This window comes from Adiantum capillus-veneris, chromosome 2 (assembly GCF_014529385.1).
Source record: "Adiantum capillus-veneris isolate H3 chromosome 2, ASM1452938v2, whole genome shotgun sequence".
NCBI lineage: Eukaryota > Viridiplantae > Streptophyta > Polypodiopsida > Polypodiales > Pteridaceae > Adiantum > Adiantum capillus-veneris.
The window spans coordinates 26,212,914-26,227,666 of NC_140932.1; the positions used below are offsets into that span (position 1 = coordinate 26,212,914).

The 14,753-nt window shown below is 44.1% G+C and overlaps 1 protein-coding gene across 4 annotated transcripts in view; it reads left to right on the forward strand.

Annotated features, from left to right (window-relative positions):
* The window catches only part of LOC147462535 (PH, RCC1 and FYVE domains-containing protein 1-like), a 109,709-nt gene that overhangs the window by 67,771 nt on the left and 27,185 nt on the right, over nt 1-14,753 (forward strand). The gene's annotated exons all lie outside the window — the stretch shown is intronic.

Here is a 14,753-nt window from a genome sequence, read left to right on the forward strand (position 1 = left end):
AACTGTAACCAACTGTCCAACTGTCTGCCTGTCCTGTGAAGTGACACTGTAGCCCTGCTACAACTAGCCACTCCCACCCGTAGTCCATTGTGCATCAGGCGCGCTCTTGTCTTCATCGCTCTGTCTTAAGCTTGTTTGAGATTGCATGTAACCCAAGATGACCTAGGTGTTGTCGATCTCTCTAATCTGTGTTTTTGAAGAGTGACAGGTAACCTAGAAAAGAAGGGCTTGTCTAGCCTCTCCTCGTTTCTCTTTTTCGCTTATTGAGAGCTAACCTTGCACATTGTGGTAGGCCAATGGATGTGAGGTGGAAAAAAGCAACCTTGGTGTAAAGGCAAGGTCGCCAAGGGGTGCACCCCCAAGAAGTTGAGCTTGGGTAAGAGAAAAGCCTTCTTCAACGGAGATTGCACGCAATATCAAGTACCAAGAACCCCAAGTACTGAAGACAAGCACCCAAGTTACCCAAGTATCCCAAGTACCCAAGAACCCCAAGTGGCAAGCACCCCAAATACCCAAGTACCCAAGTACCCAAGAACCTAAGAACCCAAGTAGTACGCTTTGTACTCAGTGCATGGTCATCACCAAAAGCGAGATGGATACTTTGCATGGAGGTGATGAGAGTGGAATTGGAGAAGAAGAAGTCCCTACACTAAGAGGACCATTTCTAGATTCTCCTCCGTCCCTATCTATGCCATAGATTGCACCAAATTCTATGGAGGCTTTGGTAAATCCTATGATGGAGATGATGCTACAGCAAGAGGCTCTACGTGCCGAAGCCGACAAGTAATACGAAGCTCAACGTATAGCAACTGAAGAAAAGAGGGCAGCTCTAGCTAGAGCGTGAGGCGTTGTGAGACCAACACATGCAAGAGACTTGGTCCTGCATGTGCTCTCTTTGAAGAGCGATCTACTCAAGGAGGCCGGCGAGTCATCAAGTAGACAAGGTAGACATGATGACTAACAATCCAGTCACTGCAAAGGTGACTTTCAGTAAGTATGATGGGAGGATGGATGCATCTATGATTTATTCTTGGTTGCATCTATTTAATGCTTATTTTCCTATTAAAAACAATAATAATAAAGTTTTGACTGCTACCATGTATTTATGGGGCGGGTGATGCCATTAATTGGTATCAGGACTGGCAAGAGGCACAGATGGCCATGCATCTTGGGCTTGCCGCGGATAGCAAGCCACTGTCTTTTAGCTGAGTCGACTTTCAAGACAATCTCTGTCATTAAATATCTAATATCTAACCAACCTAAATGCTTTTCTTATATTAAACTGATCATTTAATATGGGATAATAAACGGGAACAAGGGTTAGAATATAGACATGTGCTTACGGATCTATCTCAACACGGGGCCAATGGTAAAGGGGCCCAAATGAGAGACGGTCTGTCAAAGAGCAAGGTTAACTAATGAAGCTTAAAAGACCTTAGGGTTAGGTTTATTAAAGACCTCCAATGGTTAGTGTTAAAAGTCCTTTTGACCTTAAGCAAGCTAGGGTTGTGCTTGAGGTGGGAACCCGACCTAAACTTAGGCAAGTTAGGACTATGCTTGAGGTGGGAACCTTAAGCAAGCTAGGGCTATGCTTGAGGTGGGAACCCGACCTAAACTTAGGCAAGCTAGGGCTGTGCTTGAGGTGGAGTCCGACCTAAACTTAAGCAAGCTAGGACTGTGCTTGAGGTGGGAACTCCACCTAATGTACTTGTCATGCTTGATGACTAAGGTACTTGAGGTACTTGTCACATTTAATGAGGAAGTTGCTTGAGAAGCTTTCTATGCATGGGGGGTAAGATGCTTGAGTCAAAAAGAGAACCTACTCACTTAATGAGGAAGTTGCTTGAGAAAGTTTCTATGCATAAAAATCTCAAAGTTAGGGGAATTCTATGAGACACATGTCAGACTCTCACTAAGCTTAACCACATGGTGTGCTTGAATGCTATTGGTTGTGTTAAAGAGGGGTCCAATGAGCTTCTACTTCCATCTAACAAATATCTAGATATTTTCAAGCTCTCTCTCTCTAAGGGGTAAGGAGGACACTTGTCAAAAGACTCCAAGCTTGTGAGAGTGAAAGCCTACACCAACACTCTTGGCTATGGAATGCAAATCCAACCAAGAGCCATGCTTCAATGCTTAAGCTTGCCATCTTCTCCATCTCCATTACTATGCTATTATGTATGCTAGCAAGAAGAGTAATGATAAGTGAGAAACTATTTCTTTCTCCTATGAAATGTTTCTTCTTCCTCTTCCCTATCCTCATTCCCCGCTAGCTCTCTCCACCTTCGAAGGTGTTTGAGGCCTTGGGACTGAGGCTCGGGATAGTTAATGATTTCTACAAGTTTATGTTATGCTTGTGATGCATGAAGATTTCCATCTTCATTGCATCACGTAGGTCACAAGGAACACAAAGATTGTATTGTACCAAGTCTCTCTTGATGGGAGAAACTATAATACAAATGCCTACAAGTTTATGTTATGCTTGTGATACATGAAGCTTTCCATCTTCATTGCATCACGTAGGTCACAAGGAACACAAAGATTGTATTGTACCAAGTCTCTCTTAATGGGAGAAATTGTAATACAAATGCTTATTGGAGGGGGGACCGGCTCCATATGAATCCGGTCCTCAACTATTGTCATGTTCTCTAAACTTTCTCTCTTGCAAAAGTATTGTTCATGCCAAGTTAACTAAGTACCATGTTTATGTTGCTACCATCAATTAAGTTCACCCGTTATGCTCACAAAGTAATCTCTCAAAAGTGCTTCACCTAATTTCCTAATTCCGCTACTCTCAAAGTTCATAGGCCATTTCCATTACATTGGTATCAGAGCATTAGGTTTCTCTTTTCTTGCTTAAGAAGAGAGGTCCTTAAGTAGCCTATTAATGGTTGATTTTGTTAATTATATTAGGGTAAGTGGGACTCGGATCTATTATCAGTTTTGTTGAGCCCACTATGAGGGATATGGTGCACACCTCGGGAGCTTTGGTCTTAATAATGGAGTTTTTTTAGACTTGCCTACGGCTTTACCATTATTGAGCCATAAGAAGTCCGAAAGGAGCTATCCCTCGGCAATGCTAGACTCACTCCACTACTCTCTATAATTAACCAATTCGAGCCGTGGGTGTAGATACTTAAGTGCTTATTTTCAACGGCTAAGAGGAGTAGCAACTAAGGTTTTGAATTGCCAAAGCATACACTAAGTAAACACATAAGTTCAATTAACATGGCTGACAATAACCAAGAGAGTAGAATGAACATTGATAACCTTGATTTTGCACATGAAGGTGCTAATGATGATGCCCCCCATGTTTGTTAATTATCTTGTTACTAGGTTGCAACAAGCTATGGGCAACCCCTCTTTGCAAGCCGAAGTTACTTAACAACTTCGTGCTTATGGGATTTTCTTTCCTCTTAAAGAGGAGAGAGAGCTTAGGAGGTCTCTTGGTGAGACCCCCAAAAGAAGACTCTCTCCCATATGAGAGGAGGAATCCAAAGAACGAGAAAGTAATGACTCCCTAGGTTTCTCAAAAGATGTGGCTCCATGAAGATGGCCGTCTAAATGATCGCCAACTCCTCCCAAGAGGAAACGGTTAACCCATAGTCCTCCTCGTCACTCCAAAAGGGAAGAGAGAAAACAAAGGAAGAAAAGGGCAAGAAAGAGATCACCCTCTTCTCTTTCTTCTTTACCTTCCTCCTCTACCGATGAAAGCTATGGCTATTCTCCTAAAGAATACAAGAGGGGAGGACATCCCAAATCTTACCCTGCATGGTGAAGGTCACAAAAGCTAAAGAAGTTCAAAGAGGGAGGAAAGAGTATCTCTTTTCTCACCTATGATGGCACCTTTAGTGCTACCGACAAAGTATTGACCTTCATCCAACAATTTGATGGGCCTTTGGAGACGAGGGCTTCACAGAGTCCTCCAAGCTACACCATGTAGCTATGCACTTCCAAAAATTGGCTCGTCAATGGTGGGCTAGCCTTCGTGGCAACGACGAAGCCCCAAAGACATGGAAAACTCTACGAGTTTCCATCACGAAGCAATTCCTTGCAAGTGATGCAAAGGAAAAAGTGCTTACTAAATGGTGAAGTTTAAAGCTTCTCTCTCATGAGTCTATCCACAAATATGTGGACAAGTTTTGGGATTTACATCTCAAGACTACTATCTTTCAAAAGATAGACTTTGTCGAGCAAAAGCAACAATTCTGTGCGGGATTACCCAAAGAGATAGCCAAGTATGTCAACTCTCAACGGCCTGGTTCTATCACCAAAGTAATCCACCACACCATGGTTGCTTTGCGCATCAATTTCCAACAAGGGGCTAGATGGAATGTCAAGCCCATGGAAAATAAAGACAAAAATGATGCCAAGGGGAAAACCAATGCCCAAAATTCTTACAAGGCTATTCCAACAACAACAACAATTGGTCCAAGGAGAAAGGAGTTTACAAAGGTAAATATAAACTCTCTCCTAAAGAGCTAAAAGCTTTTAGTAAGGACCACAAATGTTTTAGGGGAGCAAGGCCATGGTTATCGTCCTTGCCCTAAGAGAATTGCTTGCAATGAGACTCCTAGAGTCTCTATGTTTGAAGCTCCAAAAGAGGATTCTCATTGCCAAGGATTTCTCCTTTCCTATGCTTGGGGAAAGATGCAAGAGCATGATTCCTTTATTTTGTTTGACCCTAGTTCAACTCACAACTTCATATCCGCGGAGTTGACCACTAAGCTAGGCATACAAGCCCACAAGATGGGAGATGCATTGAAAGCCAATGGAGCTAGATGAAGGGACAAAACGTCTCAGTTACTTCCTTAATTCGAAAATTAATGCTTCATGTCCAAAGCTATGTGGACAAAAAGAATTTCTTCATCTTCCCTCTCAAACACGAGAATGTTATCGTTAGGGCACCATGGTTTAACCGCATGGCTTCCAACATGAAGTTCCCTGAAAGGAGAATCTACTTCACCTACAGGGAAACGAGCATGTACATAGATGCTAATGAGTTGGGGAACACCATATCCCAACAATAAAGGGAATCAAGAGGAATTAGAGTTGTCTAATTTCCTAAATGGATTCCAAGATGTTTTCATTGATGACTTCCCTAGTGAGCTACCTCTAAAATGAGGGATGATGACCATGCAATTGAGCTCCTACCAAGAAGCTCACCGCCTAACAAGCCTCCTTATGGAGTTTCACAAGCTCAAGAAGAGGAGATCATGAGGCAAGTGCATGTATTGGTGAAAAAAAAAAGAAAAGTGGTGAGGTCTAGCTCCTCTCCATTTTGTTGACCATTGCTTTTAATGCAAAAGAAAGACGACACATATCACATGTGTGTCGACTATAGAGCACTAAATAAGATTACTATGAAAAATAGATTTCCCGTGCCGCACATGGAAGATCTATTTGATAATTTATAAGTTTTGGCCTGACAAATGCTCCAGACGCATTCAAACTCATGATGGACAAAAATCTCAGGCCACTCAAAATCTCTTAAGGAGTACAAGCGACACCTCCAGGTAATCTTTCAAGTTGTGAGAGAGAATAAGCTTTTCATTAATCAAAAGAAAAGTGAATTTTTCCTACAAGAGATTCAATAGTTAGGTCACAGTATCTCTAAGGATGGTACCCGTATGGATCCAACAACGTTAGAGATAATAAGAGGATGGCCTAATCCAAGGAATCTACATGAGGTACGAAGCTTCATAGAAAAAATTCTCGCTAATAGCAGGCCCATTACATGACTTAATAAAAAGAAACCTGAAGTACTCATGGATTGCAAAAGTGCAAGAAGCTTTTGAGAAGCTTAAGGAGAATCTTATCTCTCAATGTGTGCTCACACTACTAGATCTCTCAAAGCCATCTAAGGTCCAATGTGATTGTTGTGGTAATTGCCTTGGAGCTATTTTGCTTCAAGAAGGACATGCCATAGCATATGAGAGCCAAAGACTCAACTTCGATAAGTGAGTATTGGGCAAATACAAAAAGCTACTAGCTATTCTATATGCCCTAAACACGTGGAAACACTATCTCTTGGGGACTCCATTCATCCTACGAATGGATCACAAAGCCTCAAGAACTTCATGACGCAAACCAAGCCCTCCGACAAACAAATGAGGTAGGCAAATTTTCTTTTTCAATTTAAATTTCATATTGCTCACATTGCTAACTAGCACAATCAAGTGGTCAATGCACTTTCACAACGACGAAGGATAAATGTGGTGTCTATAGCAACTCACAATGATCTATCTTTTATGATAGATGAGTATGCTACTAACCGAAACTTTAAGTACATAATTATCGCCTTTGCAATAGGGAAGAAAAAAAGAACCATTCACCTTGAAGGATGGTTATCTTCCAAACGGCAATAAGCTATGTGTGAATCACCCATACAATACAAAAGTCATGTATGAATCCCATACTTCTCCTTATGCGGGGCAAAGAGGGATTCCATAATCTACTCTTTGAGGAGTAGAAATGTATTTCTGTTGGTCCACCATGAAAAGTAAACATACAAGAGTATGTTTCAAAATGGGTGGTATACCAAAAGTTGAAATTTGATCGAGGGAAGCAACTTGGATTGTTTCAGTCGACAAGCTTAACAAGAAAACACACTCTATGCCTGTCAAAAAGACTATTGATGTACATCAAATGGCAACCCTCAGATCTCAAATTTCCAATGAAGGCACTGGAGTGGCGACAACGCTAGAGTAAGTGTGGCACGGTCTCCTCAGCTTCAAGGCATCTTAGGCAGCGGGAAGGCGCAATATGCCGTGCATGTAACACACTACCAACACATAGAGCTCCTACCAAGCAGTGCGACAAGAAAACACGTTCCTTCAAAAGGAGATGACTCTGCCAAATGTGAGACAATGTGTGTTGCCACCACAAGGAAAGCGACCACAACTGATTACCATGATGCACAATCCATACATCAGACTAAAGGATGGCATAGACATTGCCAGCTGAATTGTAGTCCAATCTGCTAGTAGCCAGATTCCAATCGGAGAAGCGGGAGTCCGCAACCAAAGGAGGAATGGGTCAGTGATCAAGAAGCATCCTTTGAATTTCCTGCTAGAGAGGAGAATAGTGAGGACCCAACGGAAAGTGGGACACCGCATCATCAGCGAACGAAAGAACATAACCCGAGTCATTAACCACTTGATGCACCTGACAGACTCCTTTTCGGAAAAGTAAATACGCTTGGCGAGGAGACCGTTGAACCAAAAGTCGAAGCAAAGGCCCTGCTCCAATGCAGACTCTCCAAACGAAAGGGAGTTACCCACAAAGGATTGTCCACCAAGCCAAGCCAAATGCGAAGTGACAATCTTCCAATCCACAATGAGAGAAGAAGTAAAGGGACAGCCAGGAATGTGTCCTTCAAGCTTCCCAAAAACAACATCCCAATAAGTCGGTTTCCAACGACCAAATGATGGGGTGACAATGTGCGTACATAAATGTGTGACCATGAGAGCGTAGGGTTGCTGTTGCTCGACCAAAACTGGCAACAGCATAGCTTTCCGAGCCAAAACATGACGTCACAAGTCCAAAATATTTAACCCTGCAAGCTGATTTGGAGAACACAGCTTGTCCATAGATAGAAGCCGAAGACCCTTCGTGCTAGACGAGGTTCGCCAAAAATGCTCTAAAATACTGGACATGAGGGATTGCAAGCGCAACCGAGGCCAGGATAGCAAAGGCAAGTAAAACTGCACATAAGCCACAAGCATGCATTGGACAATCCTGAGATGCACATGAAGTGGCCACGTGGATAGTTTCCATTAGTTTAACTTGGAATGCAGACGGTGGAGCACCCAATCCAGTTTCCGCATAGCTGATACATTCCAACCCAGTGGATAACCCAAATGGCGAACCAGAACGTGCAAAGGAACAATCTCCCCAGGCCACAATATCTTATGCCAGTCACACTCTTTCAGAGGCAATAGCTTGGATTTACAAAAGTTAACTTTGAGACCTGCTGTCAATCCAAACAATTGAAGAGTATGCATAATTTCCTGTACATCATCATAGTGATTGCGAGGCATAAACAAAGAGTCATCCGCATAGGCCTAACCAGCAAACTGCCGTCCAGAAGGTAATGTCAGGCCATGTAATCTACCAGTGGAAGTCAAGGAATCCAAATACATAAATAAGGGGTGAGTAGCGATCGCATAAAGCAAAGCACTAAGAGGGCATCCCTGCCTGATCGATCATCCCAAAGGCCAAGATTCTGTGAGAGATCCATCCAACAAGCCTTGCAAAAGTGCTACAAGAAAAGCACGACACGGGATAGCCTAGGCCCAAATGCCAAGTGTTGCATGGTATACGCATATAATCCCAAAGAACAATATCAAATGCCTTTTCAATGTCAACCTGCATCGCCAAGACATCCTGTCGAGTATATTTTGCATATTCCATACCAATGATGACATTCGCTAGGTTATCAGTGATTTGACATCGTGGAATGAAGCCGTATTGAGATTGATGCAAGCCTTCATGCAGAAAGCACTTCAGTCGGTTAACAAGCATTTTTGCCATTAATTTATATACCACAAGCATGAGTGTAATAGGCCGCCAATGAGAGAATTCTTCACACAATGCATGTTTAGGTGTCAGCTTGAGAAAACCTTCTTTCCAAGAGGAGGGCAATTCCTGTTGTTCCCAAGCTGTATTCATCATGAACAACAGAGGCAACTTCAAATAATCCCAGAAAGACAAGAAAAGTTCCATAGAGAGACCATCCCAACCAGGAGCTCTCCACCGGCCCAAATCAAGCAAGCTGGCATACAATTCAGACTTGGTGAAAACAACTTCCAAGTCTTGAGCCTGTTGCATCGAAAGAATGGGAGTAACATGCGATAGAAACATGTGACGCACTTGGCGAGCTTCTCTCATGGGAGAAGAAGGGGCCTCAAAAATCTTGCCATAATGAGAGTGTAGGGCTAGTGCTAGCTCCCGTAAAGTGGAAGTCCACTCCCCTGATAGTAATTTAACTCTCCATATAGCTTGAGACTGCCTGGAGTGATGCAAATGCTGGAAGAATTAATTAGAAGAACATCCTTTATCTGCAAAAGCCTGTTGACGAGCTCGAGTTTGCCATTTGGCCAATTTCCTCTCATCATTGTGCCGTAACATAGTGCATGTCAGTAAGAGAAGAATGATTAGCCAAGTGCATTAATATGCTATAAGCATCCTTTGCCTGATTAACCTGTTTCCTTAATTGTGACAAATAATCCCTGCCATAATCCTGAATAACACATTGAATACGCATAACAAAGCGGAACCAGGCTATGTCCATATCAACATACATCTGAGAGATCAAAGGCAGGATGATATCCACAATCATAGCGTGAAAAGGCTCATGCTTGAGATAAGCATTATTAACATGCAAAAGTCTCTTCTTGGGTAGGCAGTCATTGACATCAAAAGAGCTTTAACGAAGTTTCAAGCATACGGGAAAATGATCCAAGAGACACATAGCATAATCAATCCTCATCTCACATACAAAGTCATCATACTATTGCATGTGAAAAAGATACCAGTGATCCAGCCGAGTGCGATACATAGATTGAGCATTATGTTGAAAAGTGAATCTCGAATCAGCCACATGCAAAAAGGGCCACAAATCAAGCCCATTACATGTCAACATAAACTGATCCCATGAGTGCCGTTCTATATGAAGCATGTGAGAATGCCCAATAGGTTATCCGCAAGGTTTGGTGCATTATTGAAATCCCCACAGAGAAACGCATTGGAACGCGAACAATAAGAGGAGATAGCACTCCACAACGGTGCCCTATTTGCAGAAGTTGTATATGCATATAATCCTCCAAATTCAAAAACTTCACCATTAACAATACATGGATGACCATCCATCTCCCAGTCGGGGTCATTGAAAACCAAGGTCGGGAAGAGTTCATGTTGAACAAGTATAAGCACTCCAGGATAGCGAGCTGATCCTGCATAGGCTATCCAATAGCCCGCAAAGTAAGAAGTTTGTTCTGCAAATTGATGCTGGTTATGCTCTTGAAGAACCACAATGTCCGCTTTGCATAGTGCCAGTGAATCTGCCACTTGTCGTGATTGCATAACCTACGCACATTATAGGAGATGCAATTCAAAGAACTATGCATTCTATATGGTATATACAGTGGGCGAGGAAACTGGAAAAAGAGGGGAAAACTAAAGTACTACGACCCATCAACACATCCTCCCCAACTGTAGGTACCTGAGGAGGTGGGTCAAGACCTAGACCAAGATGATTGAAGATAAAGGCACCTTGCACGCGATGAAGAGGCTTCTCCTGTAACAACTTCCTTGTAAGAGCGAACAACCTTGTCCCAAGCTTCAGCCAAAGAAGTGTTGTCATTACAAGGGAGTTTTTTCTGAGCAACATTCTTCAAAGGGGGCACATAATTACGAGAACATGCCGGAATACGGGCTGTAGCGGCTTTAGCGGGTTTCTTGGGCACTATCCAAGTTTGAGAGGTTGAAACTTGTTCTTTTCCTTTGTCTTTAATATTTGGAGAAGTAGAAAGTGCAAACAATTATAATTGTTTCTCTTTACCTTAATACATCCCAGCTGTCGGGGAGGAGGTTGAAGCCCCATTTAAGTTTAATTGGACGCTTTCCAACCACTGCATCCCCATAATCGATCGAAATACCTACTGGTGTGGGGATATCCGTGTCCCACAGAATGCAAAAAGGATTTGTGTTTGCTTCCAGCTTAGGGGGGCAAATGACTTTGCCGAACTGAGCGGCCAACAAGGGAAGAAAGTGAAGCCAAGTGCGAGGAAAGTCGACCACCTCAACCTAGACGGGACACTTGTGACGAATGAGGCTCTGATAGGCCTTGGTGAGAGCAGAGAGCAGTACATGAGTCATCTGTGTATTGAAGAAAAGAGGAGACATTTCAAGCAAAGCATCCCGAGCATCCATGTCGGCCAGCAAGACTTCATAGAAACCTCGCGCGCCAAAGTAAACCCGTCGGACTGCTTGCCGTTTGAGTAGGAAATCAACCCATTGGCCTACATCCTGAGCCGTAGGCATTCTGCCTGAGAAAAAAAGAATCACCGCGTTAAGTGCATATTGAGCAACAGGATCCATAAGCTCCTGTATAGGAATGTGCACTTCCATGACGGGAGCGGATCCTTCCCAGGCTTGACGTGCATCCTCGAAGTCCTCATGCAAACATTCTTTGATAAGGCTTATAGCATCCATATCCGAAGTTTCCATGGCTTTCCGGCGCTTGTATATACACTGCTCAGTCGAATCCATGCGAAGCTCACACACACACACACACACACACACACACACACTCTTTTTTGTATTTGAATTTTGACTGCTACACACACACACACACAGAGACTGGCTGTACACACACACACACACACATACACACGGATAAGCTATGTAGGCTGTTGAAAGTGTTGGACTTGAGGACTTCTGAGAGTCTGCACAAGGTGCTGAAGGGCGTCGAAAATGAAGGTCTGACGAGGACTGCAGAGGGGACAGCCCACCAGATTGCGCAGGTGCAGCTCGTCACTTTGCATCAAAGCAGCAGATGGGTCTTCGCAGTTAGGGTTCACAACGGCAAGAAACCCACAGCGTAGACTGGAACTCGCTGCAGAAAACCCTAGACGCAGAGACCTTGGGGCATGAAGACCCTATCATGTTGATGTCCGATTGTGAAACCCTAGCATGGAGGGGACCCACATACACACACACTCAGAACTGCCGAAGGCTGCAGGTTGCCCCAAAACTGCTGACGAGCAGAACATCAGAAACGCAGTGCAGAGGTTCGCGCAGGGCAGAAGGTCGCGCAATGCTGCAGTTCACATAGGGCTGTTGAACGTGCAGGTCTTCTCTCTCACTACACACACACACACACACACACACACACACACACACACACCCCGCAATAGCACCATGTACTCACTCACACACATTCGAACGCATACATGCACATGGAGAAGCAGAAGGGGAGCAGGAGCACTTGCATTAGCACTTTAGAGAATGAGAGAGTTTTAGGTTTACAATGGCTTATATATGGGCCAACCATTTCACACACAGGTGTCCACACTTGGATGGGCCAACATTGAACCTTATCTGTTGGAGTTCTACTATACCTTTCATATTCAATTGGTGATCAGCCAATCACGTACTATCTAAATGCGGAACCGACAAGCCCGGCTTATGAGTCAAAATGTAGTTCATAAGGTTTGCATCCGTCCGTCATGGGTTAACAAAATGACAACATGCTTTGTTTTCTAACACACATACAAGGCGAGTGCCCATTTCTTTAAGGCTAGTACGACACTATGTACAAAAAAAAATGTCATGCTTGTGCTCTCTAGTGTGGGTGTGTCTTAATGCAATGTGCACAAGAAATCTCTCTTAGGAAAGAGCTAGAATGACAATAGATAGTTGCAGAATGAAAACAATGAATGAGATAACAATTGAAAGATTGAAAATGAATGAACACAACAAACCCAATGTTCATCAGCTGAACTCCTGTCCCCCAATGTACCATCTACAATGACTGGCTGGCAGCACACTGAGCTCAAAACAAGGACCGTCGAGTTACAAGGAGGTATAGAGGCTCAATTGTGCGGGTGCTATTCAACACAAGAGGTGGTTCCTTTTATGTCCTTATAGAAATGAAATGAAATGATATATTAACGTCTACAATGACAGACGTTTTCTAGGGATGGTGATATCATCCTCCTAGGAGACTTCAATGCTCGAACGGGCAACTGTTAGACAGTCTTCTACGACACTTCAGATGAGATGCTTAGAGAGTTGGATGTGGGTGAGCTGGGGTTTGACAGATGTTCACATGACAGAGAGCAGACTGAGTATGGGAGATACCTCACGGAGATGACGACTACACATGGGCTAGCCATACTTAATGGCTTACAGCGGTTTCCTAGAGCAGCAAGCTTCACATGCTTTCCACACAGACATGGGGCCAGTACAGTGGACTATGTTATGACACAGCCGAGCTTTATTCCTTGTATTCAGGATTTCACAGTGGGAGCCAGACCAGTGGGCGTAGCAGTGGATCATGCTCTCTTGACACTGTCCGTATCTTTTCAGTTTAGTACAGCCCAGAAATCAGGAGGCAGGTCACACACCCGTTATACATTTACACCAGAGACTGACTCGGTTTATACAGAGGCGATCTGGGATCGTCTATGCACAGTTGCTCCAGGCCTCTCAGTAGAGGAGTGCACTACTTTACTGACTGAGACACTACATGATGCAACATCAGAGGCATACCCACACACTCAACCGGATCGGAGGCGACATTCTGGGAGCATGCCCCAGAATAGTTGGTATGATGAGGAGTGCAGAGAGATGAGAGCCGAACATCAGTGTTCGAGGATGTCGGCATTGGGCGCTGCCTGAGGATATACTGCATTGGTTGCTGGAGAGCATCGTCAATGTCCACCTCTATAAATAGATGTATTGGACGTTTCCTATGTAATGCTAGAATAGTCATGATCCTCTGATGGAGCCTCCGTCGATGTCGTGGTGGCCCTCATAGGCGTGGGTGTCTAGCTCTCTCAAGCTCAATGGCTGTCTCAGTCAATATACCTCTAGTATATGTGGACTCTGAAGTCTGTTGTGAAGCTTGCTCATCTAATTACCGAGTCTTTGCTCTAAAGGAGCCAATGATCTCCCTCTCTGAATGTCTCCCACTGTCTAATCTCCTTAAGAGACTCTCCTTGTGTCTGTGTAGCTCTAGCAAAAACAGCCTACGGCATGTGTGATCTTGATATCTCATGACTCTACCCAGTGGTCCAAAGCCCTCTCTGATAAGACAGCGGCCTCGTATCTCATAGTATACCGGACAATGGCATATGTGATGTAACTGTGTCTCTGGCTCTATATGACACAGGAGGTAGATGCGTGGAAGGGTAGGGGTAGCAGGGCTGGTGGACTTTTACTCGGCACGAAAGATTGGTGCTTTCGATGGTAGTACTTTAATGGGCTGAGTAGTGGGCTTTGTCGATCTTTGGACTTCCTCACATGTGTCATGTAGTAACAACAAACCCACCCAAGCTCTGGTTGCCAAGATCCTTGAACTTGCAGGTCTAGACCCACTGGACCAGACTCGACTAGACCAGGCTAGACTTGGCTAGACTACTCTTGCTAGATAGGGGTGAGAGAGAGTAGACCAGCTAGACCAAGCTGGACAAGGCGAAGATGGACTAGGGCGAAGCTGGTCTAGACCAAGCTGGACCACACAAGCAGACTAGACCAGGCGAGGAGCTGAACCAGCTAGCTCCTCAACATGTAAACTGAGTGGAGTGGAGTGAGACTTCAGTTGAGGTCCCACCGAGCATGCCGAAAATGAGAGCACTTGTAGCAGGGGAAGTGTGTCTGCTCTCTATAGTGGGTGCTCCTCAGTGCAGTATGCATGAAACCTCACTGCAACAGGAAGAAAACATCACACAACAATGGAACAACAACTCAACGCACAATAGTAGACTCAGAACCCACTGGAACTCGACAACTCTTAGAACCATACAGACTCTAGCTGGAAGCACACTCAGCTCCAAGCCGAGGACTCACAGATACAATGGGGATGTCAGAGCTCCAATGTGCAGTGAGGGTGTAGGTGTGTGGTGCTGGACTCCAGACTCAAGACTCCATACGCTAGACCATAGAAAGTAGACGATGATGTCATATCGACCACTAGAACCACTCACATATATACATCATAAAGAGCCACCAATGGCTAGCAAAAT